At 37.0% G+C, this 14,911-nt stretch overlaps 1 protein-coding gene across 4 annotated transcripts in view; it reads left to right on the top strand.

The window, feature by feature from the left end:
* The window catches only part of FANCL (FA complementation group L), a 370,306-nt gene that overhangs the window by 73,488 nt on the left and 281,907 nt on the right, over positions 1-14,911 (top strand). The gene's annotated exons all lie outside the window — the stretch shown is intronic.

Below are 14,911 nucleotides of genomic sequence, written 5' to 3'. Positions count from 1 at the left end.
GCTAATTTAATTGTGATGCATTTAGACAATGGAATACATGCAATTATTTTTTCTAAAAAATGAGGTTGATAGATTAATATGTTTACATATAAATATATACATATACCAAAATGTAGAAACAGAAATACATTGTTATTCACATGAAAACCGGGTGTGTGTGTGTTTATAACATTCCGACTTTATGGGTCTGTTTTAACATCTGAAATGATGGACACCAAAATGAAGTGATTGCCCAAAAGATATGTCCAATATGCAGATAGTCTAATTTGGTCTTGTTTTTGCTAGCCAGTCCCTGCTGCATCTCATGGCCCTTACCTCCTCCTCTCAAAACATTCTCACTTCAACATCACAAGCTATGGCTCTAATGCATCACCTTATTTTTATTTTATCAACTTCTTAAACATGAATCAGGCTAGTCAACTAGAACATTCATCAAAGTTACCTTCCATTCTGAAACCATCAAAGATTTTGCCTTATCATCCCAGATTAACACTAATTCAGACATTCCTCGTGCCCCATCCTGGCTGAAGAGAGCCTAGCACCGCTTTGCCAAGGTCACTGTGAAGGAATGTCTTCTCACGGCTTTAAATTTAAAATTTAAAAAAAATCCTTCTTCCTCTATTTAAATTGTAATGTGAATTGTTTAATACTTCCCCCTTCTTTCTGTTTTACAATTTCGAGATTTTTTTCTTGAATATTAAGCATTATCCTTTTTACATTAGGTTGACAACGGGAAGTACATGACTACTCCCCCAAAAGGTAGGTAACATAGATCTTTTGCGTGTAGCAGGAAACACTGCATGGCATTTATTAATACATATTTCTAAACAGTAGATATCTTCTAATATCTAGGGTGTTTGTTTTGAGTAGATTTATAGTGGTTCTGTTTCTCTTTTAACCACAGTAAATTTGCAGATTGATTAAATTATAATTAATTATATTTATTTTCTGACTACTGCCTCTCTTGCACCACTAGCTAGTACGGTGTCATATAACTAAATCGAATAGGCAGATATACAAACACACAAGGGGAGGCATTTAATGTGGTGTTGCAAATCTTTCAGTTTGTATAGTCATCATCCCACCCCTTCAATCCTTTCTGTTTCTTCCCCACTGAGAAAATGAGAAGCAGAGAGAGACATTTTTATATTCTTTGTTTTGGGTATATATATTCTCTTCATCTAGGACATTATCAAGCTGCTCAGAACATTTGCAAAAGTATATATTATTTTATTTAACATTAGCCTTTCCCTCAGTCACCAAAAACAGATTTATGGAATTTCAATGGTAAAAATGGACTGTGCCTTAGAATCACCCAGAGACCTCTTTTTTTTTTTACGATTTTATTTATTTATTTATGAGAGACAAAGAGAGAGAGAGAGAGAGAGAGAGAGAGAGACTCCATGCAGGCTCCATGCAGGGAGTCCAACGTGGGACTTGATCCTGGGTCTCCAGGATCACACCCTGGGCTGAAGGCGATGCTAAACTGCTGAGCCACCCGGGCAGCCCATCAATGGTAAAAATGGAACTAGGATGCTGAAAACACTAAATGCAGACAGAGACTTAGCAGTGATTCCTCTAGGTCTCTAAGTGCCTTTAGGGTATTTTCAGGATTATTCACCTGTGTTGACCCAGCACTTTTGGGAAAAGTCTAATTAAAGTTGTCAAATGTTACTACAATTAGTCCCTAAAATCAACTATAATTAAAATGACTAAGAATAAATATATATTAACAACTATGTGTTTAATCAGTAACACCACTCAATTTGATCATTTTAATAGATTATATATAAATGTGTATTGTCAAATACAATTGTTGAAACACATAGCTATCCCTAGGCCTACAGGATTTTACTACATATATATAAACACACACACACACACACACACAAACACACATATGTGTATATCTGGGTTGTTGGTAGCACCTATGAAATTGTCTTTACAATATTTATTATCTTACATTTCATAGTCATATATCATATTGCCTATGTAAAAAAAGTTAGAAGCAAAAATTCCTGAATTGTATTCCTGAGTGGAACAGAGAATGCACAAAGGAAGAAAAGAACATGGTAGCCATAAGAGAGATGTTTGAAGGCCCTGTAGAATGAAAAACTAAAAGCAGTTGAACAGATAAAGAGATTGAGTGTGAAAAGCAAGGAGAAAAATGGAAACTAGAACTAGATTACACATTCTTCCAGAGAATGTTCCTTATTTTCTAGTTCTTTTGTATCTATTCTCAACACTCACATTGCTGTTTAATATATAGGGGGCTCTCAGTAAATGTCATTGACTTGGTGGAAAACTAGAGCAGTAAGAATATTGGCTAAGGACAGAGGAAATGATGTGCGGGCAATTTGCAAAGCTGACACTGTTCATTCTCCACATTGTCTAATGGATATTTTCTCTTCCCGTATCATTGATGACATTGGTTTCACTTTTTTATAGCCCTGAATTAATATCTCAATGATTGAGAGAGGTGCATTTTCTTTAACATGTCGGTGACTTAAGTTTCGAAAAGGAAACTTTCTCAGGATCCTATCCAAAAACAAACAAAAACCAAACAAAACTATAATACAAACAGACGGTACAAAAATGTGATGTATGATGATAATGGCATAAAAACAAATGATCATTTACTGAAAATGGACTTTAAAGATTCCTAAAGTCTACAAACTGAAACAGAAAACATCCAATTCTTAAAATACCCAAAAGAAATCTGCCCATCATTCTTTATTCTACCTGCAATTAGAATTATAGAATTCTCGTTGAAAAAATTAAGGATATATTTTCCAGCCTTAAAAATAGGGAATACTGTTTTTTTAGATGGAACACACACATCAACGCTAAGGCTCAAGTATTCAGCCAACAAAGAAATTATTCACCAGAATATCTGGCTTTAAAGATCTTTAAAAATATGCATTCCTGGGGATCCCTGGGTGGCGCAGCGGTTTGGCGCCTGCCTTTGGCCCAGGGCGCGATCCTGGAGACCCGGGATCGAATCCCACGTCGGGCTCCCGGTGCATGGAGCCTGCTTCTCCCTCTGCCTATGTCTCTGCCTCTCTCTCTCTCTCTCTCTGTGACTATTATAAATAAATTAAAAAAAAAAGTTTAAAAAAAAAAAAAAATATGCATTCCTTCTTTCCAAGGCCATTACCTGTTGTTATTATAGGAAGATAAGAGAGTGAATCTGTCAACCTAGTTTAGCAACCAAAAATCAAGGAAAAATTATCCTTCAGGATAGTAGCCCCTGAACATTTTTAAAAAGTTAATCAGCTCCAAGAATCAAAACTGCAAAATGTTCTGAATTCTTGGAAACATGAAAATTTCTAAATTCAAAGAAGTAAACTTGTGGTTATTTTATTACCATGGAGAGCATAACATTTCAGACATGACAGCTCCATTACCAACAAGTATCATAGCAAGATTTTTAAAAGCATGGAAAAAGAAATTCTTTTTGAAAGTCATGAAAAAGGAACATAGTTATATATGATCAAGAGTCAAGATCATTTAGAGGACAGTAGAGTCCAGTACAATCAGGGTGTGGGTTTGACTCTCACCATTTGCTAATTATGTGACCATGATCAAGTCATACAACTTCTCTGAAACACAATTCAGTAAAATGGGATTAATTTTACAGGCAAAGATATAGTTACCTAGAGTTTCCATCTCAGATCTGTTCAGGGGAGAAAGTTAGTCCTTGGGATTCAAGTTATTTCTTAGCCCAATGCCATAAATATTCTTAAAGTAGAAATATATGCAGGGAATTTCAAAGAACAAGCATCGAGTATTTTTGGTGCATAAGATAAGACCATGTCTATGTGTGTATGAATATATTAAATATACATTAAAAATTTCCCAAAGTCTACATATGAAATGATTGGTAGTATTTCTTTCTGGGAAGTGAGACTGGGAGTTTTAAGTGGAGGAAGAGCTCAGGCAGTGAGATTTTAACTTTCATTTTATTCCCTTCTGTAATGTTTAAGTCTTTAACAATGTCATATATTATTATATGATTCAAAAAATAATTTGGAAGACAAACGAATTATCTCAAACATCAGCAGGAGGTAATACATCTTTTTCAGTATATGAAAGTAATTAATCCATGCTCCTTTTCTCACAGACTAAATGCTCTATGAAACTTAAAGTATAAAAAAATTACCAAAAATAATTCATTTTTAATAGGAGATTAAAATGACAATAAATGATTTTTTTAACAATGCCTTGTAGTACATGATACCTTTGGGCTAATTACTAACATTTACATAGTAAATAGTACAAAATGTTCTCAACATTTGGTCCTTAAGACATAATCAACCAACACTATCACCATCATGATGAAGACTGTAAACATCTTAGAAACAATGGAGCCATTTTTAGGATTAGGGAACACAATCATTCGTATTCATCTTCATATCTCCCTTGTGTACTACAATGCCTGACACATGACAGATCTTCAATAATTAATTGTCGAGTAGATACACAAATGAAAAAATGAAACTAATTGATGACACAGAAGTACGTCCATTCAATACTTGCCCATCTCCATAATTGGTGTTGGAGATGTCCACCTTTTCATTCTTAGCTCCACCCTGCTTAGAGAACCTGCCCTAGCCCCTTAGAGTAAATCTTCCCTGCTAACTGGCTAGTTAGTGGCTCCTTCCTCTGATCTAAGTTGATTGGACCAGCAGTGGAGAGTGACATAAGCTAATAGATTCCTTTGTAATTAGCTTCTCTCTGTTGGACACTTGAACAGGGAAGTTGAATTTGAGCCATGTGAAAATAGAGGAAAGAAAGTCAGTCCTCAGAGGTAGAAAAGAGGATTTCTAAAATTCAAGAAAGAAGAGACAAGTTCCTGTCATGAAGCTCAACTGCAATTAGCTTCACTGGGTTTTCTGAGATACTACTATATTCTTCCAAAATTTTGCTATTTTTTTTTTTAACTTTAAGTAGGTTTCTGTTTCATGCAACTGAGCATAGAGACTATTCAACCACAACTATCTACAGTCTTCACTATATGCCCTGGCTTTTTCCACTATTAATATAGATGAACTGTATATATTTTTATCTAAAGCCAATCCCCCTACTTGTGCACCGGATTACATTCCTTCTCACCTACTCTGGAATATTTAATGCAGCAACTCACTCCTTTCTTGACTACATCAGCAATTTTCAGCTATTCACTGGATTAGACCCTTCAGAGTATACAAAGTAGCTGCCATTTTTCATCTTAAAGCAACATTTCTGTTGACCCAGTGGTGTGCTAGGGTTGGCTCATGCCAGCTTTCAACAGCCATCTCCTTCCATCTCAGTGAAATCATCCATGATGGGAGTATTTACACTACTGAAATTGGCAAAAGCTACAAATCAGAACTGTTTTTTTTCCCAGAGAACTAGACTCATGGCTTCAAAGACTACCTAAAGGCTCTATGTTGCTGGCCGACTTGTCTACTGAATTCCACAGTCTTAGATCCAACTGACTACATCCCCACTTGGATATTGAAAAGATATTTCAAACTCAACAAGTTCAAAACCAAACTTCCGATCTTTCTTCTCAAACCTGGCTCACCAGCGCTCGTACATCTAAGATGATGGCAACATCACTTTTTGAGTTGCTCAAGCAAAAAACCTTGGAGCCATCTTTGATAACCGTCTCAGTCTCACACTAGACACCCAATCCATTAGGAAATCCTGTTGGTTCTACCTTCAAACTAGTTCCAAAACATGACGTTTCTCACCCTATTGCACTGCTGCTAGCCTGGTTCAAGTGTATAGTCTGGATTATTCTAAGAGACTCCAATAAGGACCTGTACTGTACTGTTACCATCATCTTCTCCATATTGTTTATTCTCAAAATTATTCTCAAAATCAAAAACAAAAGCCAGAATGACCCTTTTACAAATAAAGTCAGATCATGTCACTTCTCTGTTCAAAACAATAGCACTGTACCATAGTTTGCTCAGAATAATAGTCAAACCCCAGATAATGACCTATAGGCCCTTTATGAACCACCCTCCCATTGACTTTATGATCCCATCTCCTAGATGATCCCTCATCCTCTTCCAGCCACACTGAGGCTGCATCTTGAATATGCTAGACATGGCTCTGCCTTCAGGCATTAGCTCCAACTGTTTGCTTTGCCTGGAACCATCTTCTCCTACCTATGAACCTGGCTGACTCCCTTACTACTTTCCAGTCTTTTCTGTCATCTTCCCCTATTTAATATATTGCAAATTATCCACCAACCTCCTACACTCTTACCCTATTCTTCTTTTTTTATTTTTTATTGCACTTTCCACCTCTCAATCTACTTTATAATTTACTAATGTGTTATATTTGCTGTCTGCCCTTCCCTACAGAATGTAAACATCATGATGGCAAGGATTATCATCTGGCTTGCTGATGAACCAGATATTTTGGGTAGTCTGGCTCCTAGTAAATTCGTAACACATACTTGTTGAAAAAATTAACAAACAGCCAATAAAGACCCTAAATGTCAAGATCTTAATGAATTTATAATAGAGGAGCAAATCTATGGTTATAAAAATTAGAAGTTTTAGAATTGTTTCTCTAATGAAATTTTTGCTTCTACAGTTTCCTGGTTAAAATTTAAAATTTACAGAAGAAATGTAGCAGTATTCCCACAACTGTACCTAAACCTCTCTCATATCTGGGACTCAAATCCTGGCTCTTATAAGAGCTCACAGCTCCTATAGGAGTTGTGCATTTATCAGTGGTGACACAAATGAGCCCGTGTAGTATTTTGTACATATGGTGTTAACTTTTATGCTTTAATATATATGTGCAATATGTCTGAATTATACTTGCTCTAGGAACCATCACTTTTATTTTACTGACTTTTGTGTATTTAAAACCTCAGGCATAATACAGTATTGAATTAAAGTTTTTTCATCTGCTTAATTTCCACAGAAGTAAGGGAAATAAAAGAAAAAGAACAATTGTTTTAACATTTAAATTTCTTCACGGCTTGTACAACGCAAAATTCTCCCAAGTTTATGAAGTACCCGAGAACCAAGTATTAGAAAATGGATGTGAGATCCCTCAACATCTCTGCATTGACTTCAGTTAGGTTTCAAGCACATGCTTACTAGGCTTAATTCATTAAAAGTATGTTAAATAAAGGAATAATGTATGAAACTATAAAAATACTGATGAAATGTGAATTAAAACCTCATTGTCATAGGTTGCAGTTGTTTCAAACTGAATCTCATTTTATCCTCCTCAGTTTAATCTGATTACAATGCAAAAAATTTCTAAAAAAAGAGGGCTTAATTAATTTTAAATGTCATATGTTCATTCCAACAACAACAAAGAATGACCACAAATATAATGAGGCTAAAACACTGATTTTGAAAAGAAACATAAAAGTCCCCAACACAAAATAATAAAAATTAAGAGTATTGTGAATGTATCATGATTGATTTGTAATAACTAAATAAATAACTAGGTGGAATAATTTTTAAAAACATGTATAATTGTTATGTAAATATTATATAAGCCCATAGATATATCTAAGGAAGACTTTGAAAAAGTTAGCAAATATATCAAAGTGAAACATAATTCTACAAAATAGGGAGATTGAATAAATAAAACATTTTCCACTGTTGGGAGTAGATTGTATTCAAACTTACTTTTGACTCTAACAGAAAATTTATCATAATTGAACTACATCATGTCCCTGGCCTCAGTTTCTATGCCTGAGGACATGAAGAAGTCAGCCCCGGCTATAACCAACCTCAAGCTTTATAGTCAGTGTAGTGGCATGGCCCAGATTTTCTAAAACAGTTTCAATTTCAAATATTTTCTCCCCATTTTTTATAGGAACCAATGGGATGTTCCAGTATGTAGTTTAAAAATTCTCTTTGCCTACTGTAATTCTAAACTTGTAAAAATTAAGAAATAGCTTGGATTAACATGTATCAATCCCCAAAATAAGATTTTAGGGAAAACATATATATTAACCTCCTTAATTAAACACAGCTTCTTTTTTTAGTCCTTTGGCATCATCATTTGTATAGAAAAAATATACAAATTGTTATCTTTAATATAATAAATTATTCTTGTTATAACAATAACCAATTCATATCTCTTGTATCTGGCGGACTCTTTCCTTGAAAAATATTATTAGCTTCAAGTTTTCGTGAGTGAAAATAAATTTCATTTTTATTATTATTTTTTTTAATTCCATTTTTAAAGAAAATGTTCACAGTTCATTTTCATGAACTCGGAATGGCCTCTCCACCAACCCCTCACATTAGTTTGAATTAAATAAAGATTGGTTTTTAAAATGTAGACAGTTACTTCATCAAATAGCAAATACCTGAGCAGGCTGCTTGAAATCAAGTTCACTGGTGCTCCCCAAGGAAGGAACAGTTTCTCTAGAACTTATCAAGGTCCACTTGATAATATTTACAACTCTCTTTAGAGAAAGTCCTAATAGCAAATAAACACAAAGCATAAGCAAAACATCAGGAAAAAATTGACCCTAAAGATATGATTATTTTAGTTGTTGCAATTTACTTGTACCCTGGGGGACAAAACCAAAAGAATGTACTACAATGACTTGTCCATCAGTTCAGAACCCAGCACAGGAAGAAAGTGAGACGACAGCAGGTGAAGTGGGGATAGGGGGAGACCAGCTGGGAGCCAGGAATCTCGTCTGTGGTTGTTGGAACACTAATACTTGGGCAGCTCACCCCTGTCCTACCATCTTGCTTTCCTTTCTCACTTGATTTTTTTTATCTCCATGATTTTCTGTTAACTTTCTATTAACATCCTGTAGAGACCTAGCTCCAGTTCTGACCAGCCTAAGGGCAATAGGTTGAATTGGGTCATGGAAAATATGAAATAACTGATCTAGTTTCCACAAGGTTCATGGACCAAATGGAAATTATTCAGAAGGCACTGAAGGATATAAATATTCATATTCTGTCTTTCTGTCTGTATTTCTCTCCTTTGTGGTCTTTTTGTATTTGGTTTGATGGGAATTTGAGTCTCTAAGGAAATCTTTTTTTTTTTTTTAAATTGCTGCCAGTATCTAAATTATCTTGAGCTAATGATCATATGCCAGGCAGCGAGTATGAATGGGATGAGATTTATAATTTCCAGTGAATATCTTCAAAGTTTCTCTAGATCATCTATATTGCTTTCTGGTTAATGTAACTTTTTAAAAAGTCACCTTCAATAGGGCATGTAGTGTGGTTGAAATATGACAATATGAGGAAACCAGAAATAGAGAAAACAAGGGACATAAGAAATTAAGTAAGATCAGGTGTCAGGTTGCCTGGGTGGCTGAGTCAGTTAAGCAGCTCACTCTTGGTTTTGGCTAGGGTCGTGATCTCGGGGTCATGAGATCCAGCCCCATGTCGGACTCTGCACTCAGCATACAGTCTGCTTGAGATTCTCTCCCTCTCCCTCTGTCCCACTCCCTCTCACTCTCTCTCTGATAAATAATTCTTTATAAATAAATAATATCAGGCTTAACAATTTATATTTGTTATAATATTCGCTTGCTCAATACTGAGTGCTTACCATGTGCTGGGAACAGGGAAGTAAACAAATAAATCCCTGCCTTCATATGATAGTAGCAAGAGAGAAAATAGACCAAAAAAAAAAAAAAAGTGGTGGTAACTGGTATGGTGAAAAACGAAGCTGGTGAAGAGAGCAGTGTGGGGTGCTGGTTTCAACAGGGCAGGCAGGGATGTTGTCTCTGAGGCAGTGACCTGAAAGTAGAGGAGGGGATAAAGGGAGGGAGCAAGTCATGGGCCAGGGTGAGAGGGGAGCAATTCCACGAAGAGGGAGCAGCAAGTATAAAGCCTGCAAGGGGCCTGAGGAGCTGCAGAGAAACCAGTTGGATGGGGCAGGGGTGTTGACAGGAGGAGAAATAAGCAGTGAGGTTGGAGAAAGAATCAAAGACCATATCATATGTGGGCCATGACAGGTCTTTGGGTTTATTCTATACGTGATGGGAGCTCATTGGAAAATGTGCCATTATTTGCATCACCCTCTTACCATGTCACTGGTTTGATGGGTTAGAATACCCTGTAAGGGGACATGTTGGAAGCAGAAATACCTGATAGGGGGCTAATGCAGGTAGATAGCCAAGAGATGGTGGTGACTGGGACTAGAACAGAAGGCAGAGAGTTGATAGGTTTGGACGTGCACTCTGAAAGAAAGACAGGAGTCAAGGATGAAGGAAGGATTTGGGGGCCTGAGGAACCCACAAGTGGTGAGGTGCTGGCATTAACTGAGATGAGGAACACTAGAGGAGGCCTGCAGACGTGAGCCTAAATGGAAACCAAGTGTTCTGTCTTAAACATGTTAATTTGGGGTTGCCTATTAGGTGATGATGCGCAGTTGGAGCTGAGAGGAGAAGCAGGTGCTAGAGATAAACATTTGGGGTCATTGGTACATAAATGGGATCTGAGCCGCCGGCATTAAAGCAATTGCTTCATGAGTAAGTGATAATCCAGACAATGAGACACGAATGAAGACTGAGCCCCAGGACATATCGGTATTTTGAGGTAGAAATGAGAAGGGAGATCCAGCAAAGAAAACTCTGGAAATGCAGTGAGGTAGGAGGGCACCAGAGGTGTGATGTCCAGGAACACTAGCCAAGAAAGTGTTTCAAGTGTATCAAACACTATTAATATGTCAAAGAGGAGCACGGGAAATTTCAATGAAATGACAACTGTAAAAGCCCGGCTGGAGTGTGGTCAAGAAAGAACAAGAGGTGAGCGTGCAGAGAAAACTAGCGCCGTAGCAACAGGCTCTTGCCAAATGAGCAAAGCACCACTTGGAATTGTAGTTCATGTTCTTCCTTAGTTCTTTGTGGTTTAATTTTCGTCATGGCCTCCAGTCATTTTAGTATTGAACTTCTGAGTTCAGTGTTTGGTGTTGCAGTAAAGCTTCATTTTGAGCAGTTTAAGTAAGAAATAAAAGGAGGCAGAAACCATGCAGACATTTCAATTTAGGATTCTTCTCTAAACTAAACTATGTTGTTAGCACTATATTACACTAGTTAATCATCTGATGTTAATATCTATGTAGCTTTTTTCCCTCTAAATCTGTCAAAGAGAAGTTAAACGGCAAAACATCCAAATGACAGATTTTTTTTTTTTTTAAAGCCTATGTTGGATTTAATGAATGTTTAGTTAAATAGAAGTAGGCTTTGAGGACATCAGGTCTCTGAGATCATTTTGAAAGGGAGAGAGGGAAACGATAGACTTCGTGTGATTGCTGCAATGATTTTTCCTTTATTTTTCCTTTTGGTCTGGAGAGAATAGATCACAAAACGAAATGAGCCATTACCCAGGTGAAAAGTATACTCTCCTACCAAAAATAACTTCACAGCAGTTTCCCTATTTCTCTATGCACTTTCTTTCTTTAATGTGACTCTTCACACCTTTAACAACAGTATTATGAATAAGAGTTATAAGACAATATTAAAACAATGAGTAAGAGTTTTATCTAAATGTATTTGATGTATCCAAATCTTACTCCAATGTAAGAACCAGCTCCAATAAACCTTCAATGACTTTTCCAAGCTTGTCCTCTTAGAAAAAAATCTTTCACCTACAAATGTAATATTCCATCTGTAAATCTTATTCATTTTTAAAAAATTATTTAATGAATATTCACTGAGCGTTTATAATGGGCTGGCACCCTTCTAGGTGCTTCAGATGCATTAGTGAACAAAACAAAGATCCCGGCCTCCTGGAGCTGAGATTCTAATGTGGAACAGAGCCCAAACCATAGACCTCATAAACAATCACCTAGTGTTTAGAAGGTGATTGATTCCTTGGTAAAATGAAATGCAGAGCAGAGAAGGGGGGGGAGGGGATTCCAGTTACTAAAAATAGAGGTTAAGGTAGGGCTTCCTAAGAAGGCAAAATCTATGCAAATCTGAGGACTTGGAGGGGAGGGAATTAGCAAAATGGTTAGTGGGTGAGAGCATTCCAGGCAACAGGAGGAGCCAATAGAAAGAGCTAGAAGATACACACCTGACTCTTTTAAGGATTAGGAAAGAAGTCAGAGTGGCTTGAGGGAAGTGAGGGAGAGGAAGATCAGTAGGAGACAGGTCCCAAGTTCATAGTGTGGAGCTTGAGGGGCAGATTATGACTGTGAAATGGGGGGCCATTTCAGAGCTTTGAGCTGAGGAGTGACATGATCTGACTTCCTGTTTAAAAGGATCTTCTGGCTGCTGAGAATCTAGCTCAGAGGGGGTTAGATGTGAGTGGGGAGAGCAATTAGCAGACCCAGGCAGTTACTTGAGCAAGAGATGAGGGTGACTCAGGCTCCATGCAGATGGTGGAGCTAATAAGAAGTAGTTGGATTCCTTTAACATAGGACTTTAAAATTTTTGTTCTATTTATGTACACCTCTTACCACCTTTTCTAGACTATACACTCCTTGAAGCCAGGATTTGCGTTCGTGTTTAGGTTTCCAACAAGGGGTGCTCAGTACTATTCTTAATGACTACATGGTTACTAGACAAAGAATCTAGCTTATCGATATCTCTGGAACATACCCTGTATTTCAAGGCATATTTATGAATGGACAATAGCACCACCAAGAGCATCAACTTTGAATAAGAAGAGAAAAATATCTACATACTGCTTAACTGGGCAGAATAATGTGAAGAGAAAGATGTCCTTCCTATATATGGGTTTTATTTAATTGCTTACAGGTTTCTAGAAGTAATCTACTGCTTCTCAATTTTCTCTGCTTTCTCCTTGATGTAAAATAGTAGCTAAGGGAGAGAGAAATTTCTAGAGAATTCAGGTTCATAGTAGGTTTTGTCACGGAAATATTTATTATAACAGCCAGTTGAATCACATTCTATAATGCTAACCCTTACTATAGTTAACCCTGCAGGGAAGAAATCTCTCTCTGTCTTCAAATTCCATTATAATAAAAAAATGCATATAAAATAAATAACTTCTCTAATACATACATATTTGACATTATAATAGCCAAGCGATGCAATCTTTTGCTAGTCAATTACAAATTTCCGAAACTTCAATATAGCAAGAGGGAAATTCCTTCAGGAAGAAAGTACCCACAATGATGTCCATTCCCAGCTATGGAATACAGCTAAAGACCTCTTCTTAAATGGATTCAGGTTTTTAAAATGCAACATCCAATGCGGGTAAAGAGTTCAAGAAAGCTGCTACATGCAATGTGGAAATAATTTGTGTGCATATAAAAAATCCAGGAAGGGAGCAGATTTCAATCTCTCAAAAATACAATGTCAGTCTGGGTTCTAGGCTGATACAGTTCCTAATTGGATCTGTAATCTGAAGGGGACATTCCATCTCTAAGAAGTGACTCCTATTTCCTGTGTCCCCTACTTCCACTTTCTTTAGTTGCCATTGAGAAGATTAAACTCAGCTTAGAATCTAATTGAAAAACACCAGCCTGAATTGGACATTACTATTTGAGACAGTGGTTCTTCCATCGAATCACATCACAGGTATAGATTGAGCACTTCATACTTCCTGGCAAAAAGTTTAGTAATTATGTTCTGAGAAATTAAAATTTTACGAGGAAGAGAGGCAAACATGCAGTAAAACAGTTTGACCATGCTCAGATAGAGCTGGGCCTAAGGCGAAGATGCCCTGACCACGCCAGCGGAGCTGGGCAGCCATACTACGGTGCGGGGAAGGATGGGCAAAGCTGGCCAGAGAAAGCAAAGGGAGGGGGAATCTTCAGCAGAGGGCAGGCGTGATCATAGTCTGATGTTTAGAACAACAGGTCCAGCAGCAGTGTCAAAGACGAAGTGATAGAGGTGGTCTGGAGGTAGGAAGATTATTCCAGAGACTTAAAGGAACTAATATAGTAAATAATGAGGGTCTGAGCATAGAAATGGCAGTGAGGATGGAAAGGAAGGGAAAAATTGAAATCTATATAGGAAAGAGGCCATAAAAAACATGGTCTTGACTGACCAGGGAGAATGAAGGAGAGCGAGAGGCTAAGGACAACTGCTAGCTCTCCAGTCTGAGAGGCTTGGGGGATGGAGGGCTGTGCTCTAAAGAATGCAAGAGAAAAAGCAAATAAGGCATAGGGAATTGTTCTTAAAAATGAGAAATAGTGGGCAGCCTGGGTGGCTCAGCAGTTTAACGCCCCCTTCAGCCCAGGGCCTGATCCTGGAGACCAGGGATCGAGTCCCGCATCAGGCTCACCCCATGGAGAGCCTGCTTCTCTTTCTCTCTGCCTGTGTCTCTGCCTCTCTCTCTCTTTCTGTGTCTCTCATAAATAAATAAATAAATAAATAAATAAATAAATAAATAAATAAAATCTTTTTAAAAAATCAGAATTAGCTATCTGACATGGTGCATATTTGAAATTATGACTAAAGTTACAGATCTATACTGGTGGTCTGGAGGTCATTACCTATTGAGCTTATCCAAAGTCCTGAAAATCAGAGAGATCATTGAGGAATACTTACACAAATTTCCTTCATTCTCCCTTCTCTAATGTCAAGTATCAACAAGGTAGAAACTTGTATCCAAAGTATCAGTTTTGGATATTTGTGTCTGGTGAATATTTACCCATGTTAGACCTTCCATTACATAGTTAAAAGCATGGCTTCTCCTGAGCACTTCTTTCTTCCCTATATTCCACAACAAAATCTTAGCATACTGTATTTTAGTGAACATTGACACAAAAGGAGAATTAAAGAACAATTTTCTAAATACTTAAGTTTATTTACAAATTAATAGTGGTGACTTTTTCATTTGGGATCCTAATTTCAAAGTAATTCACTAATTAGAATTCCAATACATTTCAATACCCTAGGAAATTTCATTTTTCAAGGGCTTCCTTTCCATAAAAAGAAGATGAAACTCTTTCTGATCCTTTGTCACATTTGCAGTGGTATATCCCTTTC

The sequence above is a fragment of the Canis lupus genome, chromosome 10 (assembly GCF_003254725.2).
Source record: "Canis lupus dingo isolate Sandy chromosome 10, ASM325472v2, whole genome shotgun sequence".
NCBI lineage: Eukaryota > Metazoa > Chordata > Mammalia > Carnivora > Canidae > Canis > Canis lupus.
Note: the sequence above shows the minus strand (reverse complement) of the source record. Positions and strands in the feature narration are given on the sequence as shown.